Genomic DNA, 10,155 nt, shown 5'->3' with positions numbered 1-10,155 from the left:
GACCTGGGGCTCTCTCTTCCTTTCTCTGGTATGTACATGTATGCCATCTAGGGTCTACTGCATAGCAAGCAAAATTAAAATAAATTAGAGAATGAGTTGAAATGGTTGCGTTGCCAACATCAGCGATGGGTAACTGAGCTATGGGAGGCTTCCCAAGGTTCCTAAACCAGCTCATGTTGATGAGTTTTCTTTCCTAAAGTTGCCTAACTAGGTGAGACTTTATTTTTCCATTCCTTTCCAGAGACTTCTAGCTTTGAGTTCTATGGGGAATACATGTCTATACCATACCTTATCTGAAACCTTGGAGCCTGATGTTTTACAGAATTCATTTTTTAAAAAGAGGCGATATAACAAATAGGTGGGGCGCAGAGGATTTTTAGGGCAGTGAAACTACTTTGTATGTGTGTATAATGATGAATATATTTGTCCAAAGCCATAGAATATGCAAACACCAGGAGTGAACCCCAGTGTAGACTATGGACTTTGGACAGTAATGGTGTGTAAGTTTGTTGATTGTAACAAAGCACCACTCTGGCGCTGGATATTGATAATAGTGAAGTCTTTGTGTGTGGGGGCAGGACTACATGGAAAATCTCTATACCTTCTTTTCAGAGCTGTTATGAATCCAGCACTGTTCTCAAAAAAAGTATTTTTTTTAAAAGGTGATACCATATATAATCACTGGGAGGGTACCCAGTAACCAAAATTACATCTTTGCAGTGAAATTTAGACTCCTTAATGCTAAGTGGGATAAGCATAGCTTAAAAATAGCCTGAAGTCAGTTCGGGTCAGATTTTGCCTCCAAATGAATTTACATCAAAATTACAAAAAATAGAGTAATAATTGGATTTCTTCTGACGTCTTTGGATTTTTACATCATGGTTGAGAGAGAAATTCCCCCCGTCTACCCTGTTTGTATTGGCTGTTTGTGAGCCAGTCTGCAGGGACAGTGGCACCGGCTTTCTTGCCTGGTGAGAGGGCTGAGGACTGCCATCTCATCCGAGTGACCTAGACCAGCACCCCCATGCCAGTGCGTTCCACGGACCCATCCTCGGGGCGGGCAGAGCTGCCGATGGTGCCGGGTGGGGTGACTGTACGTGTGATGAGGTTAATTCCTCTCCCCCTCGGCCCTCTCTATTATAAACCGTCATAAAGCTGCCACTGGTTTTCAGAGCCATCAGTTCGCTGCTCTCATTTCTCTCTCTCTGCTCTCAGAAAAGGATAGCTTTACCCAATCATGTCTGAGCAAATAAATGTCTCTTTGCTTTTTTGGGTAATCCTAGACTCATCAAAAAGATAAAAGTCAGAGTGGAGGTTTTGCTGATCCCCAGAATGACCCAGAAAATAAAATGCCAACTTTCCTTATTTTTATACTCTCATGCTCAAGCTCTGATCTATTTCTTATGAAAGGGAGTGCTTACAGGTATCCCTTCCTTTCTGAGGTAGTCAGCTTGTTCCTTAAGAGTAATTTTTTTTTTTTTTTTTTAGTGTAAATATATCCCCAGGAATGTGCTGCTCACATCAATCCCTCAGTGATTTTTTTTTTTTAAATAACTAGTCTCAACATTCGTGTTCACTGTAGAGGAAAGTTTTTATCTAGGAAAAATGGAAATCCAGAGGCAGATCTGACTTTTAGTTACATTTCTACTAGTAAGTGTCCATTCCACCTGAGGCAGATGTGTTTGATTCTCAGGTGCATAAAATGAGGATGTTGAATTCGAGTGTATTGCTCAACGTGTGCAAAATGGGTCCTTCTTCAGATGGGCTTTGGAAGGACTGTGAAACCATTTCTAAGTAAGAGTGTGAATGAGTCTTGACATGAGAGTATCATAGCCTTCATGAAACTCTTAAAAGGATGCATTTATTTTTTCTTTAAAATCTTTATGCCTTCATAAGCTTGAATTGTCATATATCAGATTGGCTTTAAACAAGTATTACTTGCAAATTTATGACAGCCTTTGATGATTGGATATTGAGTGTGCAGGATCTCAGCAAGAATTAGATGCTATGCCTGGTGACAGATAAAGGGAAGGAGGGAAGAAGGGAGGGAGACACGGTAAACTCAGGGATATTTGAGGAATGTTTAAAGAAACTATCTACACATGTTTACAAAAACATTTATATCATTTTATAGCATATTACCAAAGCTAAAGAGGGAATACAGTATGCAAGGGCTAAAAATGGAGGAGGAAGAGTTATTACCATGCTTAGCACTGACCTGGCTGGGGAAAGATACCGTTACCACAGTCCCCAGTGGAGTCATGAACTTGAAAGGAATGGTGGCTCTTGGCCCAGGGTTGATGCTATTCTGACATGAACACTCAGAAAGAGAGGTGGAAGACAAATGCTCCAGCCATCATCTCCTCCTCCCATTGGATTTCTCCCCAGGACTCTGCAATAACCAAACTCAAATGTAACACAGAGATGCTATTCGGTCACTCAGTCATGTCTGACTTCTTGAGACCCCCATGGACAGCCAGGCTTCCCTGTCCTTCAAAGAGAGAGGGGAATCTATTGATAAGAGCCCAGTCTCCCTGAGCAGAAGAGAGTGGATCTGGATGTGTAAACGGAAGCTATGCAATCCAGCAGTGTAGAGTGAGTCTGATGGAGGCAGCAGGAGCCTGGAGACAGAACCAGTCCTGTCCCTGGTATGTGACCCAGACCTTCCCAGTGGCTCTGTTCCTTCATCTATCGTCTAAGGGTGATGATACAAAGGTACCTTGGAGAGTTCCTTTCCGAAATGACCAATAAAAATGAGGATAAAACACTGTGCAGATATAAAGTGCCATATGGCCACTCAACATTTGTGGTTATTGGTTTTAAATTCTGTAGGAGCAATGACAAAAGGCAGGGTGACATGTGCGCCAGTCTGAATGGCCCTGAGGCTCCAGCTGGGAGAAGGGCACCTTGGGTGCCTCATGGGCACTTCTGCAGAGTGAGGTCTGTCCTTGACACAGTTCAGGCAGAGCATAGTTCGCTTATGGGACTGTGTGTGTGTGTGCTCAGTCATGTCCCACTCTTGGCGACCCCATGGACTGTAGCCTGTGAGGCTCCTCTGTCCATGAACATTTCCAGGCAAGAATACTGAAGTGGGTTGCCGTTTCCTTCTCCAGAGGATCTTCCCAACCCAAGCATCAAGCCCAGGTCTCATGTCGCTGGCAGTGGCAGGCTGATTCTTTACCACTGTGTCACCTGGGCATCCCTGTGGGACATTAGGACAACTAATTGATTCGATGACAGTATTTGTAACAGACGAGTCAAATCAACTATCCACTTCTCCCAATTTAGAAGCATCTCTTTTAAACTCATTGACGGTAGTGTGGTACTTGTGAGCACTAAGTCAAAATACAGATTTCCAGGCAATAGCCCTGGAGACAGTGACCCTGCTTATGAGGCATAGATTGTGCTGTCTCTGCAACAAGCTCCCCCAGGTTATTTTTATTTCCACCTCGGTTTGGGGACACATGATATAGGCAAATTTTGTCTGTTCATTCTTCTGTTAAAAGAGGGAATAATCTGGAGAGAAGGAGGTCCCAATGAGGAGTAGGTATATGACTTACTGAGGCAATGTAAGCTTCGGATCCAGACTGTTGGCAGAGTCAGTGGTTGTGGACTGGATATTATTTGAAGGTGCTAAAAGATTCTGCTTAAAAAATGCCTCTTTCGTTTCTACTACAAACCCAACAATCCTTATATGACTCATTTTTCTGCATTAGGCCTTTAAAGCCGCCTGTTCAAGTGTAGTCATTCTCTATAAGCCAACGGGGCAGATTGAAAAGGTCATTGAACTAGGAGTCAGGAAAAACCTGGTTTTAGGATTTATTGTATTTCTCACTTCTGCTCATCTGTCTCTAAGGTTACTGGAGGCTCGGATTCCTTCTTCATAAAAAAGAGACAGATTAGCTTAGTAGCTTTCTGGGCTTTTTACTTAGTAGTAGTACTCTTTTTGTCAAATTAAAGCTTGCTGAGGACCACCATATGTCAATTTTAAAATGTTGAGTTGTTTTAATTAAAAAAACAGGCAGATGACACAGAAGGCTATGCTTCTTTCTTTTGCTCCTCCCTGCTTCCATTGCAGTGCTTCCCCCAGGACCCGAGGATTCTACCATCCACATTTAGAAAATTGCTACAAAAAGTGAGCTCCAGATTCTGTTCATGTTTTAAAAAATTGTTTATTCTACTTGGATACACATTAAACTATTAACAACAATTGTATTTGGAGCCATCAGTTCAAAGTAGTTTCTCAGAAAATGTGTTCATCTTAAAGAATTCCAGAGAAAAATAGGACATTTAATAAAGATATTCTGGGACTTCCCTGGTGGTCCAGTGGTTAAGAATCCACCTGCCCATGCAGGGTCATGGGTTCGATTCCTCCAGGAAGATTCTGCATGCCACAGGGTGCCCATATGACACAACTATTTAGCCTTTGCTCCAGAGCCTGGAAGCTGCAATTGCTAAGCCTACACGCCACAAGCTGCTGAAGCCACGGTGCCTAGAGCCCGTGCTCCGCAACAAGAGAAGCCAGTGCAATGAGAAGCCTGTGCACCGAAGCTAGAGAGGAGGACACCCTAGCAGCGACTAGAGAAAAGCCCGAGCCAAAGGAAGACCCAGTGCAGCCACAGATAAATACAGTTAATTTAAAGAATTTATAAAAAATAAAGACATTTTGATGAAGCATAGGAGTTAGTGAAGAAGGGACAAACTTGGAAGTAAAACTCCTGAAAAGGGGGCTGAATCTAAGAGATGAGACGTCCTGAAAAGTAGTGTCAGGGGCAGGGCATCCTAGGGGTGAATGGAAATAAGCAATGCAGCAATAATAATATCATCATTTTTATAATTTTGTGGATTCCTAAAATATTTGCTGCCTTTTCCCTTTTATCCTCAACACAGCTCCTCAACACAGGCACTGTGCAACCTCCGGGTCGGGGCTTCTCGGTCTCAGCACTGCTGACCTTTGGGGCTAGGTTGCTCTTTGTGGTTGGGACTGTCCTAAGCACTGTTGGAAGTTTGGCAGCACCCCTGGTCTCTACTCGCCAGATGCCCGTAGGAGCGTCTCCCCTGAAATGTGTCCAGATGTGAGCCTGGGGTCCGTCCTAGATGAGGAACACTGGTCTCCATAAAATAAGTGAAATGTAGAGAAGCTGTGAGACGTGATCGAAATGGTGCAGCTGTTGAGTTACAGCATTTGTTCCCTCCTGGGTTCTTTCCCTCGGTAGTGTTACTTGAACGGAACCCTTCATACTTTGCGTATTTTTGCTTTGCTTTTTATCTGCCCCTGGCAACAGTGATATCTCCTAACCATCTCTACCGTTTCCCCAAAAATATACTTCTGAGACCTGTTTTCTAAAAAGAGAGAGCCCTGACTCTCTGCAGGGGAGAATTTAGGTCAAGGATAAGGTCAGGTATGTACACACTTAGCACTCCTTGCTGGAAGGTATAGTTGCTGTAGATTTTTAAGCCCAAGGCTTTTGTGGGATGCCGGTCTTGACCATTGATATAATTATAAAAGACATCCTTTGGTGCACCGTTAATTCAGCTGTCCTGAAGTGTGGATGCCTCCTGCATGTTCCTTCTTTAATATTTTCTATTGAGTCTTTAATGACCATTTAGAGAAATTAGCCATTAGTTAAAAAGCTCATCATGGTAATGAATTTCTCTACCCAGATTGATATCATGGTCTATAATTTTGAACCTTGATTGGTCTGGTATTGGAAAAAGAATTTATTGCTTTGAAGAGTTATTGGATCAATACACTTGGAATAATGTATTGGGTAACCACGCCAACACAACTTACATACAAGATTGGAAGGCGCAGTGGTTTTAAAATAATTTACAGAGAGATAATTAAGTCTAGTTGTGACAAGACAGAAGATAAATGATGATTCATTTGAAGCCTGCCGGTATTTCTCTTGCTGAAAAAAATAAGGCTAGTATAGCAAGCATTAAATCTAATAAATGATTCACTGAACAAAATTCCCAGAGTATTTCCCTAAGAGGAGAATTTCCCTTTATGTTTTTTCTTTCACATTTGAGCTCATCTTTCTCAGTCTCTTCTCAAGGACTTCAAGGCACTCACTTTTTATTCATGGTTAAAAGTACACAGGGAATAAATATGCAGAAGAATAGTGGTGGTCAGAGTCACACATGGTGAAACTAGGATGATTTTTGAGTTATTCCTTGGTGAACCTTTCTCCTGTTCAGTATCTCACTCCTTTCTCAATCTTTTTGTGTTTAACACGCTTCTCAGTTACCATCAACTATTCCCAGCAAAACAAATAAACAAAGAACTCCAGAATGATTTCTTAGGTTGTACCCTTTGCCAGCATTTCAAGCCGAGATACGCCTATTTCTGGCAGTGTATGAAAACTCTTAGGAGTACTCTGGCATGCATAATGTTAAGTGAATCATAATATTAAGTGAAGTTTCTAGAACTTCAATTTCCATATGTTTTTTCCTAAAATTGTTTTGCCTAAAGTATCTGCATTTGAGCTGTCAATCAGTTCTTCTTTGCCACATTCCCTTTCCTCTTCCATCTTTACCCATCCAGAATCTTACTGTGGCTCTTTGCCCAACGTTCTTTAAAAAAAAAAAAAAAAAAAAAAGCACCAAATAAAGGGACAACTTAAAATACTGTTGAATATAATTTTTAGTCAAGATACCATAATCTTTACTTCCACCCATATCATTAAGAAAAGTTTGTCCAGTTCTGCTTTTGGGTTAAAAAACAGCTATAATAATACATTTATTTGTTTTGCATAATTATATACTAACAATAAATATACTAAAACTCAATCTAAGTGAACTTTTTATAGTGTCATAGAGCTTAAAGCTTAGAGGAAGAAAAATGTGTACCTGTTGTTGCAAAGAAATAGAATATGAGAGGTGCTCATTAAAACTTTCAAATATTACCTTAGAATAGAAATTTGTGGAATAAGTAAAATGAAAATTTGAGTTGAGGTGTAACAAATCAGGTGTAAAAATTTTCATGAATTCACCTAAAATGGTCAGTGTTGTATATCAAATTACTATACTATTTACAGCCTATTGAATACATTTAAAGGACTGATTCTGTTACTTTGTATGTATTTTCATGGCTATTGTGAATATTTTTATTTTTTTTAAGAAATAGATGTAGAGAGTGTTGGGTTAATTTCTGATATACAAAGTGATTCAGTATGTGTGTGCATGTATATATATGTGTGTGTGTATGTGTGTGAACATATACATATGTATAGTTACTATAAGATATTGAATATAGTTCCCTGTGTTACATGGTAGGACCTTGTTGTTCATCTATTTATATACAGTAGTTTATATCTGCTAATCCCATACCCCTAATTTATCCCTCCTCCCAAGCGCTTTCCACTTTGGCATCCATAAGTCTGTTTTCTATGTCTGAAGTTTGCTTCTGTTTTGTAAATAGGTTCATTTGTAACATTTTTTAGATTCCACATGTAAGTGATATCATATGATATTTCTCCTAACTTCAGTTCAGTTCAGTTGCTCGGTCACGTCTGACTCTTTGCAACCCCCTGAATTGCAGCATGCCAGGCCTCCCTGTCCATCACCAGCTCCCGGAGTCTACTCAAACTCATGTCCATCGAGTCAGTGATGTTACTTCACCTTAAATGTTAGTCTCTGAGTCTGTCCATGTTGCTGTAAATGTCATTATTTCATTATTTTTTATGGCTCAATAATATTCCATTTATCTATATATGTTGAGTTTTTAGCCAGTCTTTTCACTCTTCTTTTACCCTCTTCAAGAAAATCTTTAGTTCCTTTTCATTTTCTGCCATTTGAGTGGTATTGTCTGCATGTCTGAGTTTGTTGATACTGGCAATCTTTATTCCAGCTTATGATTCATTCAGCCCAGCATTTTGCATGTTTTGATTTGTATTTCTCTAAAAGTTAGCCACTGCTGAACACCTTTTCTTGCCTACTGAGCATCTGTCTATCTTCTTTGGAGAAATGTGTCTATTTAGGTCTTCTGCCCATTTTTTGACTGAGTTTTGTTGTTGTTGTTATTGAGTTGTACGGGTTTTTTGTATGTTTTGGAAGCTAAGCCCTTGTTAGTCACACTGTTTGCAAATATTTTCTCCCATTGCATAGTTTGTCTTTTCATTTTATTTATGCTTTCCTTTTCTTTGCAAAAGCTCATAAGTTTTGATTAGGTCCCGCTTGTTTATTTTTGCTTTTATTTCTAATGACTTGGGAGACTGACCTAAGAAAACATTGCTGTGATTTATGTCATGGGATATTTTCCCTATGTTCTCTTCTAGGAGTTTTATAGTGTGGTGTCTTATATTTAAGTCTTAAACCACTTTTTCTTTACTTTTGTGTATGGTGTGAACAAGTGTTCTAACTTCATTGATTTACATGTGACTGTCCAACTTTTCTAACACTATTAGCTGAAGAGATTGCATCTTCTCCATTGTACATTCATGTGCCCTTTGCCAAAGATTAAATTACTGAAGGTGTGTAGGTCTATTTATGAGCTCTCTATATATTCCACTGGCCTGCATGTCTGTTTTTGTGCCACTACCATAGTATTTTCAATTACTCTAACATTGTAGTATTTTCTGAAATCTGGGAGGGTTATTCCTTCAGCTTTTTTCTTTTTCCTCAGAATTTCTGTGGGAATTCTAGATCTTTTATGGTTTCATATAAATTTTAGGATTATTTGTGTTAGTTTTGAGGAAAATGTCATGGGTGATTTGATAGGGATTACATTAAATCTGTAGAGTGTTTTCGATAGTATAGCCATTTTAACAGTGTTAATTCTTCCAATCCAAGAGCAAGGAATATCTTTCATTTTGTTGAATCATCTCTGCAATTTCTTTTATCAGTGTTTTATAGTTCCTTAGCATACAAGGGCTTTGCCTCCTTGGTTAGATTTATTCCCAAGTGTTTTTTTTTTTTTTTAATGTGACTTTAAAAGGGATTTTTTTCCTTTCTCTTTCTGGTATTTCACTGTTAGTGTGAGAAAAGTGCAGCAGATGTCCCACAGGTGCTGAGCTTACAAAGCTGCCGATGGAGTAATGCACAGAGGTCCACTTCCGCTGGGATATGGCTGAGATTTCAGCTCCGCCTCCTCGAACTCTCCTAGAATTCGTAGAGGAGAGGCTGTGAGCAAGTGGAGAATGAGGCCATTATACATGAAATATGTGTATATATTTGCCTTTAATAGTGCCTTGGAACTTGGAAATCATATAACACTTTTTTGCTTGTGGGTATTTTGTTACCCTTCACATCACATGTAATTAATTTACTACACTGTGAATACTTGAAATTATCTGTGAAGAATCAAATACTTTTTCAGAAAATATGTCTATCCTGATTTTTATTTTTAAATTTAGATTAAAAAAAAACTTTTTAGTATTGCAATTAATTTTTAGAATTTCAAGTTTATATATTCTGTATTACTTGATGAAAAGGCAAAATACTCCAATACTATGTTTTCTATTTCTTCAATCCTTGAAGGAAATCAATAGAACTTCTACTACATAGAAAAGAGAGTGAGGAATTAGGAATTAAAATGTTTTGGTGAAATGTATTTTGAATTTTAATTGTCTTAAATATGGCCAGGGGTTTTCCTGGTGGCTCAGTGGTAAAGAATCTGCCAGCCAATGCAGGAAATGTGGGTTCAATCCCTGGGTTGGAAAGATCCCCTAGAGAGGGAAATGGCAACTCATTCCAGTATTGCTTGGGAAACCCCATGGACAGAGGAGCCTGGTGGGCTACAGTCTTGGGATCACAAAGAGTCGGATACAACTGAACAATTAAACAACAACCACAACAAACTGTGTCTGGGCAACAAGGAAGAAATCAGTCCTATCCAGGCGTAACTGGTGGTCCTAAGCCACTACTTAAATATAGCCAGCACTTCATTTATTTAATGACACGCTCAAGCTACTGATACAATAAAGATGGCAATAAGCATTTTTCACGTCCTCTCAAGATGGTTTTACCTCTGTGTAGAAATTAGTTGTCTTTAATTTTATGTGCAGCAATAAAATTTCCCTTTTGTTTTTAATCCATGACCCTGAACAATTAAAAGTGTTACTAGACTGTCTTTAAATTAAATATTTCTATGACTTCTCTAAACATTTGCTTGTGGGCATATGGCATATATGGAATATGGTATGGAGGACTTAC

Source organism: Muntiacus reevesi, chromosome 4, assembly GCF_963930625.1.
Source record: "Muntiacus reevesi chromosome 4, mMunRee1.1, whole genome shotgun sequence".
Lineage (NCBI taxonomy): Eukaryota > Metazoa > Chordata > Mammalia > Artiodactyla > Cervidae > Muntiacus > Muntiacus reevesi.
The sequence above is the reverse complement of the archived record's forward strand: the minus strand, read 5'-3'. Positions refer to the sequence as shown.